The sequence below is a fragment of the Trichechus manatus genome, unplaced genomic scaffold (genome assembly GCF_000243295.1).
Source record: "Trichechus manatus latirostris isolate Lorelei unplaced genomic scaffold, TriManLat1.0 scaffold00023, whole genome shotgun sequence".
NCBI classification, from domain to species: Eukaryota; Metazoa; Chordata; class Mammalia; order Sirenia; family Trichechidae; genus Trichechus; species Trichechus manatus.
This window is the reverse complement of record NW_004443959.1, coordinates 4408035-4423090: the sequence shown is the minus strand read 5'-3', so window position 1 is coordinate 4423090 and position 15056 is coordinate 4408035.

Genomic DNA, 15056 nt, shown 5'->3' with positions numbered 1-15056 from the left:
CAATGATGGTTAGACTTCGACTCACGTACTTTGGACATGTTATCAGAAGGGATCAGTCCCTGAAGAAGGACATCATGTTGGTAAAGCAGAGGGTCAGCAAAGAAGAGGAAGACCCTCAATGAGACAGACTGACACAGTGGCTGCAACAATGGGCTCAAACATAGCAATGATTGTGAGGATGGTGCAGGACTGGGCAACATTTTGTTCTGTTGTACATAGGGTTGCTTTGATTTGAAATTGACTCAAGGGCACCTAACAACAATGACAATGGACTTTAGGTTTTAATGAATGCTTGCTAGTGTGGAGGGAACAAACACTTTTAACTATCTCAATCCATCAAGTAATAAACATGCAAATATGGCAAGATTCTTAGCATATTTGAGACTATGTCCTTATCTATATAACAGAAATACTAAAAGCTACCTTGAAAGACTGTGGTTGACATAAAAAAAACATAAAAAAACCTAGAACTACACCAGTCCTATAGTAGATGCTTAACAATAGTAGACATCATTCTTTAATTTATTTTTGAAAATTTAATTGTTTATAAAAATAAATATTTCTAAAAATATAGTAATAAATAGTTCTATTTACTTCCTCATGACAGTATACTTACCTCACCATTGAAGAAACTTTTAAAATAAAAGCTTCTTTTTCTCCCATTTGTTTTAATTAAGATATCTGGGGTCAGATCTTAGCTTGCTGCCAAAGGACTTTTTTTTGTCTGTGATGGAGAAACCAAAAGGTAAAGATTTGAACAGATGTAAAAATAAAGTTAAAATATGAGTTCTCTGCTTCCTAAAACTGACTTAATTTTCTTTTAATGTGCCTGAAACTTTGCCAAGATTTAAATTGAACTTCTGAATTTGATTTTGTTTAAATGATTTGATATTTGCCATCCTGGCTTCATTTTTTAAAAGTTTAGGGCCTATTCATCAAAATAATGCTTCTGGCACTGTCTGTGCTGTACAGATTTGAAGACCAATTTATTAGAAATAATACCTCAAATCTATCAGATTATCCATATCTTGAATATCACTGGGAAGAGTTGCTGGACCATTATAGAACGAGTATAAATCTAAGTTAAGAGAGCCCTTTGGAATCCATTCATTCTTTCCATTTAAGAAGGCTGGCTACAGAGGGAAGGACACCAGCTCTGAGACAAAGACTCAGGGTGTATGGTCACCTCTACTGGACCTCTCCTCAAAGTGAAATTACATATGAAGTAAGTGAAAGAGTCAGCACATTCTTAGGGAGTTGATATTGTTAAACAACAAAACGTGTATCATGGATCCCAAAATGCAATAAAAGTGAAAGCCATTCAGTACTCAGATATTGGTTGAATTTCCACTATGAAGTAGGCTCTGGAGGAAATATACAGTTCAGATGAGACTTGTGGTTTCATTCAATTTGCAGTCAGTGTAGGTGCCCTAGTGGTACATTGGTTAAGAACCCTGCTGTTAACCAAACTGTCAGCAGTTGGAATTCACCTGCCATTCCTTGGAAACCGTATGGGGCAGTTCTATTCTATCCTATAAGGTCACTACGAGTTGGAATCCACTCAATGGCAATGTGTGTGTGTTATCTATTTGTTTTTGTTTTTTGGTTTTGTATTAGGTAGCAATCAATGAAAACCTAGGGTACGTGTTAGAAAGTGATGCATCCTGAAGAATTTTTACTGACCTGACAAATTCTGATATTGCAATGTCACATTTAATATATAAAATTTGATGAGTATTTACAAATTGATTTTATATTTTATAAATTCATATTAATTATGTAAACATACACACCAATTAAACATTAAAAATAATGAACAGACTATAATTAAAATACAGGTAATGTCTTTAGAAGATGATATACATTATTTTCTCTTCTCTACAATTCTTTATTAGCAATGTTATAACAACCCTTGCCTTTTGCCAAATTTTTCTTAGGCATGTGTCTAGGAGACACACAGATAAAGAACCAACTGATTTCAGAGAAGGTAGATAGAAAGATTTGACTTGAAAGATCCAGGGAAGGCTTAAAGGCATTTATGCTGGAATTTGAAGGAAGGGTGGGATTTGCATACTAATAGATATTGGTAGTTTGAGCAAGTATCTGCACGGATTGACAAGGCAGTTATATACAAAATTCCAAATGAGTATTATGTAAAAAAAACCTACAAGGAAGCCTGCTAAGGGATTTAAGTTCCAAATTTCATACAGAAAAGTGCTTTTTTTCCTATACACTTTTTCCTAGCTCTTTAATATTGTAGTTATTTGAAGCTTCAGAAATGGATCGCTTACTTAGGTCCTCCTGCCTCTGTCTAATCTCTCCCCTGAATGCACATCTTGAGGGGAAAGTCAACATAGGCATTTTTTTAGAAGAGTAGATTCTGCATATATTTTCCAGAACACCAGTGAAAAGTGATTCTCTTTAAAAAATACATTTACTTTCAAATATTTAAGTAATTTATGTTCATTACAGAACATTGGGAAACCAAAAACCTAAGGGGGTGGGGGAACACAACTCAACAAAACAGAAAAATCATTGTTTGACTAACTACAGCTTTAAATACATTTGTATCCTCACCCAAACTTTATGAATTATGTAGTATTTATGAGTATTTGATTTTATAGACAAGGAAACTGAGGCACAGAATGGTTAAACTGAGGCTTCTCCAAAGTGATATTGCTGTTGAACTTGGCGGGGTGATGTAGTAGAGATATTGTATAGTACGATACTACATTACATTATATAGTATAGTCGGTGCCCAACAAGTGATTCATAAATAGAAGCCAAATTGTTTTCTATGAGTATGATTGTTACTGTGAGTACGATTCGAGAAGAGTAGAAAACAAGAGCTTTGTATTCAACCAGAATCGGGTTTTAATCACAGTTCTCTCAGTTTTAAGGGGTTCAACTTTATCTAACTTCAATCCTCAATTTCTTCAATATAAAAAGGCATGATTATACTAGGCTCAAAGTACAGTTGTGAGGAGTCTTTATAATGTCTGCTAAGTATTTGGCCCAGCAACAATATCCACATATGTAATTCAGTAAATGGAAGATTTTTTTTTTTTTTTAATTGACATGCTCACCACTTGAGGCATATTTTATCATTTCTCTCACTGACCTGTGATGCTGAATCTCCAGGGCAATACTCCACCAAATCCGTCCATGATCGCACATATGTTATGGGCAAATAGAGCATGAAATAATTGTAATGCAAATTAGACTTGAGAATACATCCAAAATGATCTGTGCATATGTAGAATCTCTTATAGGATGATCAGTAATTAATATTTAAACAGTACTTAACAGTTTACAAAGAATCAGGAAGAGTGGGAATTCACTACAGAAGAACCAATATTCAGGTACCGTCCACAAGGTAAGCTTCAGACCCCGGATACATCTCTCAACATTGCACAGTGACTGCACAAAATCTGTGGGCTTTACATCAACACTCATTAAATTATTCTACAGGAAAAATTAAAAAAAAACTGGTTTATTTATGTGTTGGTTTTCCAGTTAGGTAGAATGAAAGTGAATAAAACAAATATGATTATTATTACCTATTCTTTACTAGATAAAATATTGCCAAACTGCTTTTTAAAGTAGTAAGAAACAAAGGAAATAATTATAGTAAGATGAGTTTGAATATAAGTAGAATACAACATGATTTTAATATAGGTAGAAGGAACAGAATTTATTCATATCTGTGTTGTTGTTAGCTGCTGTCAACTCATGGTGACCCCATGCACAGTAGGATCGGACCATTGTGATCCATAGGGTTTTCGCTGTTTGTTTTTTTCTGAAGTAGGTCACCAGGCCTTTCTTCCTAGTCCATCTTAGTCTGGAAGCGCCACTGAAACTTATTCTGCATCATAGCAACACACATGCCTCCATCGATGGGTGGTGGCTGCGCTTGAGGTGAGTTGGCCAGGAATCAAACTTGAGTCTCCTACATGGAAGGCAATAATTCTACCATTGAACCACCATGTCCCCCGTCCATCTCTCTCTATCTATCTATCTATCTCTTGATCTCTGTCTCTCTATCCCTGTCATCTCTATCTCTATTATCTTTACCTCTAAAACAGTTGTCATGAGTTGATTTCGACACAGCCTATACTTATACCTACACCTACACCTATACCCGTATCTTTGTATTTGTTCTACTTTCCCTTTGGAAGAGGCTGCACGGGCCTGGCTCACCATTATTTACTCCCCATTGCTAACCGCCACATTGTCTCATGATCTTGTTTCTCCACCTCTACAAAAGGTTTAAGATTAACCGATGTTCCTCCTTGGAGGGTAGAAAACGAATGATAATGATCTAAGGATGAAAACCAAACAGAGCACCCATCTTGTGACAAGAAAAACCAGGATGTCACCAGATAATTGCCAAGGATGTCACCAGATAACCCCCAAGAATACCAGTAGAAGATTAACTCATCTGAGACATCACCACCTCAAGGGGAAACTAACACAAACTTCTAAGACCCATAATCCTATCCTTATAAAAGCCTTCAGCCGATCTCCAGTGAGGGAGATGGGTATTTTGGAAGAATCTATTGCCCCCTGTCTCCTATATATCGATATATAGTAAACCTCTTGTAGCTCACCTCACCCCTGTCTCAGAATTGGCTATTGCGGCAGACAGCTCCAATCCGCGTTATTGCGGTAACACCTTCACTAAATATATTTTAAGGTGGGGATTTCTTCTTGCAAAATTATGTTGCAAAAAACTCTTTGCTCCTTTTTTAATGGATATCCTTCCACTTCCTATTTTTCTAAAACCAAAATCCAAACCAAACCCATTGCCGTTATGTGGTTCTCAAACTTTAATGTTCATCAGAATCACCTGAGAAGCTTGTGAAAGGGCAGATTGCCCAGAATTTCTGATCCAGTAGGTCCAGGGATGAGGGGCAAGAATTTCCATTTCTAATAAGTTCCCAAGGAGCACTGGTGGTGCAATGATTAAGCACTTGGCTGCTAACAGAAAAGAACAGGCAATCTGCTCCTGTAAAGATTACAGCCCAGAAAACCCTATGGGCCAATTCTTCACTGTCCTGTAGGGTCACTATAAGCTAGAATCAACTCGACAGCACCAAAAAACAATAGCATCAATAAGTTCCAAACAGATGATCATGTTGCTGGTCTTGAGATGAAAATTTGAGAACCTCTAAAACTACTCACCCATCAAGGCTCAAATCCACTTTTTCCACAAAGATGCTTTTGACCACTCCCAGCCACCTTACAGTCCTCCTTCTCAGATGCCCTGTTGCACATTACCAATTAAATTTGTCACATCACAGCAGTGGCAAAGCATATCACACTAAAAAGTATAAAATTGGGAGTAAATATTTGTTCCAGTTTTACAGTAAGTAGCTTTGTCATTATGGACAAGCCTTATCCTCTCATATTCCATTCCTTAATACATCAAACGGGTACAAAGAAGAGGAAACTGGTGGCTACTTAGCAGCCACTATGTTCCAAGGGGAAACCCTGGTGGTGTAGTGGTTAAGTGCTATGGCTGTTAACCAGAAGGTCAGCAGTTTGAATCCTCTAGGTGCTCTTTGGAAACTCTATGGAGCAGTTCTATTCTGTCCTATAGGGTGGCTATGAGTTGGAATCAACTTGGCTTGATGGCAATAGGTTTTTTTTCTTTTTTTTTTTAATATTTCAAGGGTGCCCTGGTGGCACAGTGATTAAGAGCTTGGCTGCTAGCCAAAAAGTTGGCAGTTTGAATCCACCAGCAGCTCCTTGAAACCCTATGGGGCAGTTTTACTCTGCCTTAAAGGATCATTATGAGTCAGAATCGACTCAAAGGCACCGTGTATGTTCCAAGAAGGAGCCCTGGTGGGGCAGTGTTTAAGTGCTCAGCTGCTAACTGAAAGGTTGGCAGTTGGAATCCACTAGCTGCTCTGTGGAGAAAGATGTGACAATCTGCTTCCATAAACATTTACAGCCTTGGAAACCCTATGGGTCAGTTCTTCTGTGTCCTATACGGTCACTATGAGTCAGAATGGACTCCACGGCAACGGGTTTGGTTTTGGTTGGTTTATATTCTAAGATTCTCATAAGCATCAATCCTTATTGTAATCAAAACAGCCATGTGGAATATGTTTTGTTGTCAATCATTTCATCAAAGAAGAAAGCAGGAGCTCAGATTTGTGTAAATCACCAATGACCATATAGATAGGAAGTAACCTGCTAGCTTCAAATTATGAACTGACCACTTCCCAAAACTAAAGTCTTTCCACATTCTTCTCCCACTAACTAGAATAGGGAATAAAGTTCGGTGATTGAATTTCATGATCTTAATTATTTCAGATGATTAGTCTCATCTTCCAACATTGATGGTAAGTTTCCGGAAGACTTACGATGTTAAAGAAAATGACAATAATTTCTCCCCTGTATTAAGGGGTGGAAGAAGCCTTGGTGGTGCAGGGATTAAGCACTAGGATGCTAACCAAAAGGTCAGTGATTCGAATCCACCAGCTGCTCTGTGGGAGAAAGATGTGGCAGTCTGTTTCCACAAAGATTTACAAGCTTAGAAACCATACGGGGCAGTTCTACCAGGTCCTATAGGATCGCTATGAGTTGCAATTGACTAGACGGCAATGAGTTTTGTTTGTTTTGTTTTATTAAGGGGTGGCACAAATGGTTAAGCACTAGATTGCTAACAGAATAAGTTGGCAGTTTAAACCCAACAAGAGTTGCCTCAGAAGAAAGGCCTGACAATCTACTTCTGAAAGTTCACAGCCTTGAAAACACGATGGAGCCATTCTACACTGCACACATGGGGTCTCCATGAGTTACAACGGACGTGCTGACAAAGGGTTTGGTTTTAGTTTTTTTTTTTTATTTTTCAGGTATCATAGAATCCATATTTAATTTAATCTAATTTAATCCTCATCTCCACAGAAAGGACATTTTGGGTGACCCGACAGAAAACAGCTTCTTCCAGGCCACTCTCTCTTTGTTTACCTTATTTTATTCTACAGTTTGTACTTATCACTACCTTAAGTTATGGTACTTATTGCTTGTCTATTTTTTGTTTCTTCCTTGAATAGAAGCTTAACGAGAGCAGGGATATAATCTGAACTGTTAAATGCTTTATTTCTAGCACCTAGCAAATAATTCCTTGGAACACAGTTGGAGCTTAATAAATGTTTGTTAAATGAATGAAGAAGAAATAGTATTCCTCTTACTTTGGTTGAAAGCAAGATGAAGTTATCTTAAAGTTATATATACAGGTTTATTTTGCCATTGACCCCAAGTTGCCAAAGCACGGACTACACAGCTTCTCAGAGAAAATAAAGCAAAGCTTTATACCCAAAAGCACTGCCATTAATGATACTATAAATCACCTTACTCCCCTTCCATTACCACCAAATTTCCTCTAGTTCCATGATATAAACTTACACAGCAAACTTCTATCCTGTTAAATATCTCATGATACTGTGAGGAAATCTGACTAGAAACACAGGTGCTGATACAAGACTTCTGTGAGTTTGGCAGTAATTCCTCATGTAGAAACTTTCTGAATTTATTATTATTATTTAAATAACTAGCCTTCTACTGCTGGTAATATAAAGAAACTTACTTATAACTTATAACTTACTTTGAGAGACATATGATGATGTAAGGTTAAAACTGTGGGCTCTGAAATCAGACTGCTGGAGATGAATTTTGACACTGGCAGATCTGTTTAACCTCTATGTGTCTTGGCTTATTTATCTTTCAAGTAATAATAATGATATGTCCCTTATTGTCTTAGGCTGGGTTCTCTAGAGAAGCAAAACCAGTAAAGTGCATAAATATATATAGAGAGAGATTTACGTCAAAGAAATGTCTCACGTGATTTTACAGGCTGGAATGTCCCAAGTCTGTCGCTCAGGATAGAAGCGTCTCCTGATTCACGTAGCCACAGGGGCTGGCGAACCCAAGATCAGCAGGTCAGAGAGTAGGGCTCTTGCTCACAGACTGTGAAGACCAATGAATCCCATGATCAGCAGGTAAGATACTAGCTCAAGTCCCAAGAACTGGAGGTCAGATGAACAGGAGGCAGCTGCAGGATTCAGAGCAGGCAAAAGCCAGAATGTCCACTTATATTCAGCTGCAGGTCTCATGCCCAAGGAAACTCCCTTTCAACTGATTGTCTACTCACAGCAGATCCCATCATGTGGGTGATCACATATAAGCACTGAGAATCATGGCCTAGCCAAGCTGACACACAGTCCTAACCATCAAACTCATTATATGTTCCAAGAATTGGAAGAAGTGATGCAAATAAAGTTTTAACACAGTCTTTACTTCGTATGTGGAATTTTAACTCATAAATTTTCATTTTCTTGGGATAAGACAAACTTATCTCATCTGCCCCCTTTCCTCTTTCCTTCATCTCCTTTATTTTTATTTAGATTATGAAGGATATAAGAACACTTCAAAAATCTTTATAGGCGTAGAAAATGAAGCATAGAGAAGTTGACAGTTTCTTCACAGTAAAAATTCGGCACATCCAGAATCCAAATTCTGGTCTTAATCTCAAGTATTTTCACAGAGATAGTTACTTCATTCTTTTTATTCAGCATGATTCTTTGGATAGTGCAACTCTTCTTTGTAAATACATTCTCCTTCACTAGACACAGAGCCCTGCTGGCACAGTGGTTAAGAGCTATGGCTGCTAACCAGAAGGTTGGCAGTTCGAATCCATCAGCCGCTCCTTGAAAACCCTATTGGGCCAGTTCTACTCTGTTCTGTAGGTTCGCTATGAGTCGCAATCAACTCAATGGCAGCAGGTTTTTAGGTTATCAGCCATGATGAGCCTGTGAATTGGTAAAAGCTGATAGTGCTCCTCGAAGGCTCTTGATTTTACCTACCTTTCTTTAATTAGAATGTGCAGAACAATACTGGCTGGAGTCATTCCCTTGGGCTGCAATTAACTTGATCTGAAGCATACTTCAGCCTTCAGAGGGCTTTTGATCTGAGCGTGTTATTTTGTTTTAGGCCATCTAAATACTCATTGATCTGACGGGTAACTGGCAACATTTATAAAGAAGGTCATTCTCTTGTATTAATTTTAACTGCATGGTGGCTTTAATAAGGTGGGCAAGAATGGATGTTAATCTTGCTGCTTGAAGAAACTGTAGTTTTAAATAAATAAACATGTTTTCACAATAAATCCCCTTGATGTAGTAATCATTTTTGGCACTGTTTGCACTTTCTTTTTTATATGAAAATGAACACACTAGACATCATGAATTTATGCACCAGACTTTTAACTTTTGATGGAGAAATAAGACTTTTCTGTACAGTCTGCAAATATTTATTGACCATGTATAATGGACCAGGCACTGTGATAAATTTAAGGCGTAGTTTCTCACCCTTGGCACTACCGGAATTTTGAGCCAGGGGATTCTCTTGTGAGTGGCTGTAGTGTAGATTGTAGGACGTTTGGCAGCATCCATCACCTCTACGCACTAGATGCCAGTAGCACAGCACCCCCTAGACAACCCACTATGTCTGCAGACATTTCCAAATGTCCCCTAGGGAACAACATCATACCTAGTTGAGAGCCACTGATTTAGGGTGTAGAGAAGTCAATCAGACAACTCTTGCACTAGATATATGTATTAATTTATCTAGAAATATATGCAGTTAGGAAAATACGAAGTAAGATTTTCCACATACATATATGTATGAGAATAAATACAGTGGAACTTAAAAGCAATATCTGTGACATTATCTATACTAGCAAAGAGAAGAAATAATCTCAACCTTTTAAAGGAAGGGAAGAAAATTTCAAACTTGTACTAGGTGTCAGGCAATACACCAGACTTTGTCACATACATTAGCACATGTAATTCTCATAAACACTCTATGATTCATGAATTATTAGCTCTACTTTATCACTAAGAAAACTAAGACTTAGCGTTGGTAACAATGTGTCCAAGGAAACTCAACAAACTAGTGTCAGAGCATGAATTCTAATTCCAATCTGTCTGACTTCAAACAGTCTGCTTTTTACACTAAATCACAAAGACAAGTGTTCAAGAATACACTGTTAAAACAATCTGTTAAACTATAAATGATTTGGGGAAACTAAGAGGAAAAATGAAGTATCTTTTAGGTTGATAAAGCAAATTATGCCATGGTATGTTCACTCTAAACACAATCATGTGACGCCTATGTGGATATAAAGCATGTATGGAACACCTATGGAGTCCTGGTGGCACAGTGGTTAAGAGCTTGGCTGCTAATCAAAAGGCTGGCAGTTCGAATTCACCAGCTGCTCCTTGGAAACTCTATGGGAGCAGTTCTACTCTGTCCTATAGGATCACTATGAGCCAGAATTGACTCGATGGCAATGGGTTTTTTTTTTTTTTTTTTTTTGGTTTTATGGAACATCTAAGCCTTGAATGGTTCATGTGAGAAAAATTAATTATTTATGCTTAGAAGAGATATAAGATGATATTTTTATAGAGATTATTAAATGCATTGCTCTTAAAGATTGATGTAAAACTAGTAACTATATATATGAGGTCTATGTATACTTTGAATGAAAGTAACACGCTGCATTTTAATAGCTTTCCCAAGTGCTTTGATGACAGTTACAAATATAAAGTACTTCTCTGACTAGGAGAACAACAAAGGGAAAAACTAGCCAAGTCCTTGCAGCCATGTGAGAGTGTGTGAAGGGGACAGATGTACTGATTCACACAAGGCAGACAGGAGAGAGAGATGTCAGCTGACAACTAGGAGGGAAAGGATGATCCGTAAAGTTGTCAGAGTCAGAAACAAAACCCTAACGGCTGAGGTCTACACGGGACTTGGATTTCAGTAAGTGTTCGTTTTTTGTTTTTGTTTTTTCTGAGTCTGTTAAAACGTCAGACATTTTTTCCCCTAAGAAAATATTTAGTATTGAACTTCTGGATTATTTCAAAGCAACATAGATTCAGAACTGCAGGCTGCTTTATACAGTAATCCAGTTCAACCTCCTTTTGTTACAGAGAAGGAAGTGGATACCAAGAAAGCAGAAATACCTTGATCAAATTCACTGAAGTGGTATGTAAGAAGACAGTATATTTAAAGTAATATGAAAAAATATTTTTTGTGTGAAAATACTCATTTCCTCAAGCAGTACTTGGATATTTGATTTTGTTCCTTCGCATCTATCTTTTGTCTATCCTAAGACAAACGTTTATTGTCTACTCCATGTCATATACTTAGGAATTTTCTAGAGAAATGAAAGTAAATGCATGACTTTAAAGCTCACCACTCCAGTGGTTAAAAAACAAAACAAAAACCGCACAGAAAAACAGTTGCCATTGAGTTGGCTCCAACTTATGCTGACCTCATTTGTGTTAGAGTAGAAGTGTGCCCCAATAGTATTTTCATTGGCTGATCTTTCAGAAGTAGATTACCAGGCCTTTCTTCTGAGGTGCCTCTGGGTGGACTCAAAGCTCCAACCTTTTGCTTAGTAGTTGAGTACATTAACCTTACACTACCCAGAGACTCCAAAGCTTATACAGCAATATGGAAAACTATTACAGAATAACAATAAATGAAAATAGCAGATCAAAAAATGCTACGTATATTGTGGTTACAGTAATGTAAAAATATATGTATATATGCTCCCAGAGGTACAAGGATAATATCATGAAGTGAGGAAGCAGAGGATGCTCTCGGAAGTCTGGAGGGTTGGTAATAGGGAAGACTTCCTGAAGGAAGTTTAATTACAAGAAGAGATGACCAATTAGACTTCAGCCAACAAATACTCCAGGCAGTCAAGGAGCCGGCTAAGCAGGATAAAATTTAGGAAAACTATCATTCAATAAGATCCCTGGTGGCATAGTGGTTAAGAACTCAGGCTGCTAACCCAAAGGTTGACAGTTCAAATCAACCAGCTGCTCCTTGGAAACCTTATGGGGCAGTTCTACTCCCGTATAGGTTGCTATGAGTAGGAATGAATTCAATAGCAATTAATGGGTTTTTGTTTTTGTTTTTGTTGTATGCATTAATTGGGGGCAGTGGTAGTTCGGTGGAAAAATTCTCGCCTTCCATGTGGGACACTGGGTTTCGATTTGGGGCAGCTTTTCGTTCCATTGTGCATGGGGTAACCATAAATGCAGAGCCATCTCTATGACAGCTAACAACAACAGCATTATGCATTAAACGCTATGTTAGGTGCTTTCCAACATTCTTTTTAATCTTCCGCAGTAGCTGGTCAGGTAGATTCCTGTCTCCACGTTAAAGGTGAGAAAACTGAAGCCCCCCAAACTAAAGTAACTTTCTCAAGGTTCTGAAGCAATAAAACTCAAACCTGTAATAGTTCAATATGATTCCTAAATGGTTTCCAATATGCCACACAGGGAGAAAAGCTATATTACCACCCTGCCCCCACCTCCTCACTTCCATGTGGTTATTTGAATTCTGTTTAATTCTGGTTGTGTGATTCCAGTGTCTAAGACCTCTTGGGCAAACAGGCAGCTCCAAAGCAGCAGTGTGAATGCCACACTGGCTTGGAAGAAAATGAAGTTCTGGAGTCAGCATGAGACTGAGATCTAAACATAAGAAAATATCTGAGCAGACCATTTAATGGAGAAAATTCTGCTGTGTTCGTGATCATTCCATCAGGTCAGTCTGATTCTAGTGGCTTTATGTATCCAGGTTTCTCAGCTGATCTTTGGTATTCCTGTCTTGTGAATTCTAACACAAAAATCTATCCATGATAAGATGCTCATCAAATTCGTCAGTTGTTCCCATTGACTAAAGGTTAACTGTGGTAGCCTTTACACGAATCTCAAAGCCCTCCACAGTCTGGCTCCAACCTGCACTGTGACCTTCATCTCTGCCTTTTACATTCAATTCCTATTACTCCCTATATACTCTACAGTTCACTTATATAGAATTATTTGTGGCTTCGATAACATGAAATGGTCTCTCAAACCTCCATTTCTTCACAAATATTGTTTCTGATCACTGGAAAGTCTTCTTTTTTCTTGTTGAATTGGAACATAGCCACTCATCCTTCAAGTTCCAAACTAAACTCTCCTTGCACTGTGAAGCCTTCCCTGTTTATCCCCTTAGCAACTAATAAAATGTCTTTGCTACTTTCTACATTGCAGACACCTCCAGTAGCACAAGTGTTTTATGGGATTGAAACCATTCCATTGCTTATGTGCTTCCCCACCAGACTGTGTAATCCTGTTTTGTTTTCTTTTGATTTTTATCTTTATCTTGGAATATCTAGTATCAACATAATAAATGACTATAGGGTATATGCTGAATTGATATTTATTAAAAAATAAATAGAATGTTTCTTTTCCTCCATTTCCTTTCTTCTCTCCATATATAAAGACTCATATACACATCTAAGTAAGCTTCAGAATTTATACTTACAGAAGTCCTGTTGGCCATTATAATTTTTTTCATTAGTAATTACTTTGTGCAAAAGAAACAACTCCCAAATACTTCTTCCCCTCTAAACTCCCCCCACCTTCATTAGGAAGACTTGTATTTTCATGTATTTCAATCTCTTTATTTATTATGATGGAAACACTGACATTGAATCAGAAAGTCTAGGTTCTAAGATAAGCTCCGCCACTTAGTAGCTGGAAGACCTTGGGCAACATCACTAAACATCTTTGATTTTCAGTTTCCTTATCTGTAAGTTATGTCCTCTTAGATGACTTGATGTCTTATGTTGCTATGAAAGACAGCAAATTTCTGTGGGAAAAAACAAAACAGAACAGGATTTAGACATAAAGACATCTAGTTTGTGTTCAGGTTTGTTAACTTATGAATCTCTGAATTGTTTTCACCTCTCTAAGCATTAGTTCCCTTATATATAAATGGAGAAAATATCATTTGCTTCACTGTATTGTTAATGAGATTAAAGTGTGGCATTCTCAATATAATTTGTCTTTGGGATGGAATAATCACCAACACATATAAACTGGTCCTGAGTTACTTTGTCCAGAACAGAATATTTCCTAATGTTGTCCAGGAAGTGTGTTAACAGCTCTGTGCAAGGAGGGTGGGGTGCTTTTCAAGTTTACGCTGAGCAGGAAATGAGTCTTCTTACCAAGCGGAATTTAAAGCATTCCTCACATCACCTCAGGAGTGAAGAGCCCTCACAGAGAGAGTGCATGTACCAAGAGTGTCTGCGCAGAGACATAAGATGTCCGGGTAGGAGACAGAAAGGCACTGCTTCTCATAGGCTGGTTTGCACACTGAAGGTTGATTTGGACATCAGCAAGCACACCCTAAGAGTCATTTGACAGAACTTTGTACTTCAGGACTGTTCTTTGAGAAGTTGTGTAATCCAAAGCTAAGAACCTACCCTGACTAGTGATCTTAAAGAAAGATGCACAGCTGGACACTCACGAGAAATGTTTAAACAAGATGAGAACCCGTGACCAGAACTTTAAGAAAGTGGTTAAGAGAAAGGTCCGGAAGTCTTATTGTGACCTATTACAAATTCTTAATGCTTATTTTATATACATGTGTGTATTTAATTGTAGTATTTGTTTTTTCAAGACGAACTTTTAGTCATTGGCAACACGTTTCTCATCACCAAAAAAACACTGAGTCTAAGGGTCCTTCTGAGGGAGAGAGAACTGGCGATCCACTTCTGTAAAGATTACAGACTAGAAGACTCTATGGGGCAGTTCTACTCTGTCACGTGGGTCACTACTAGTTGAAATCAACTTGTAGGCACTCAACAAAAACAATAAGGGTCTCTACATGGATTGTTAAGGCCAAGCTAATGGGTCATTAAAAAAAAAAAAAGTTGCTGTTGAGTCGATTCCTACTCATTGCAATAACTGTGCTCCTTATGGTTTTCAATGGCTGTTATCTTATGGAAGTATATCTCCCCACCTTTCTGCCACAGTATCACTGGGTGGATTTGAACCATCAAGGTTTTGGTTAGTAGGTGACTGCAAATCTTCTGCACTAACCATGAAACCATTCAATTATGGAAGCCAGGATTCTGGTGATCAGTATCCAAAGTGGCCTAAGTGTTTTCCTTATACAATGCTGCCTGACCTAGGTATATT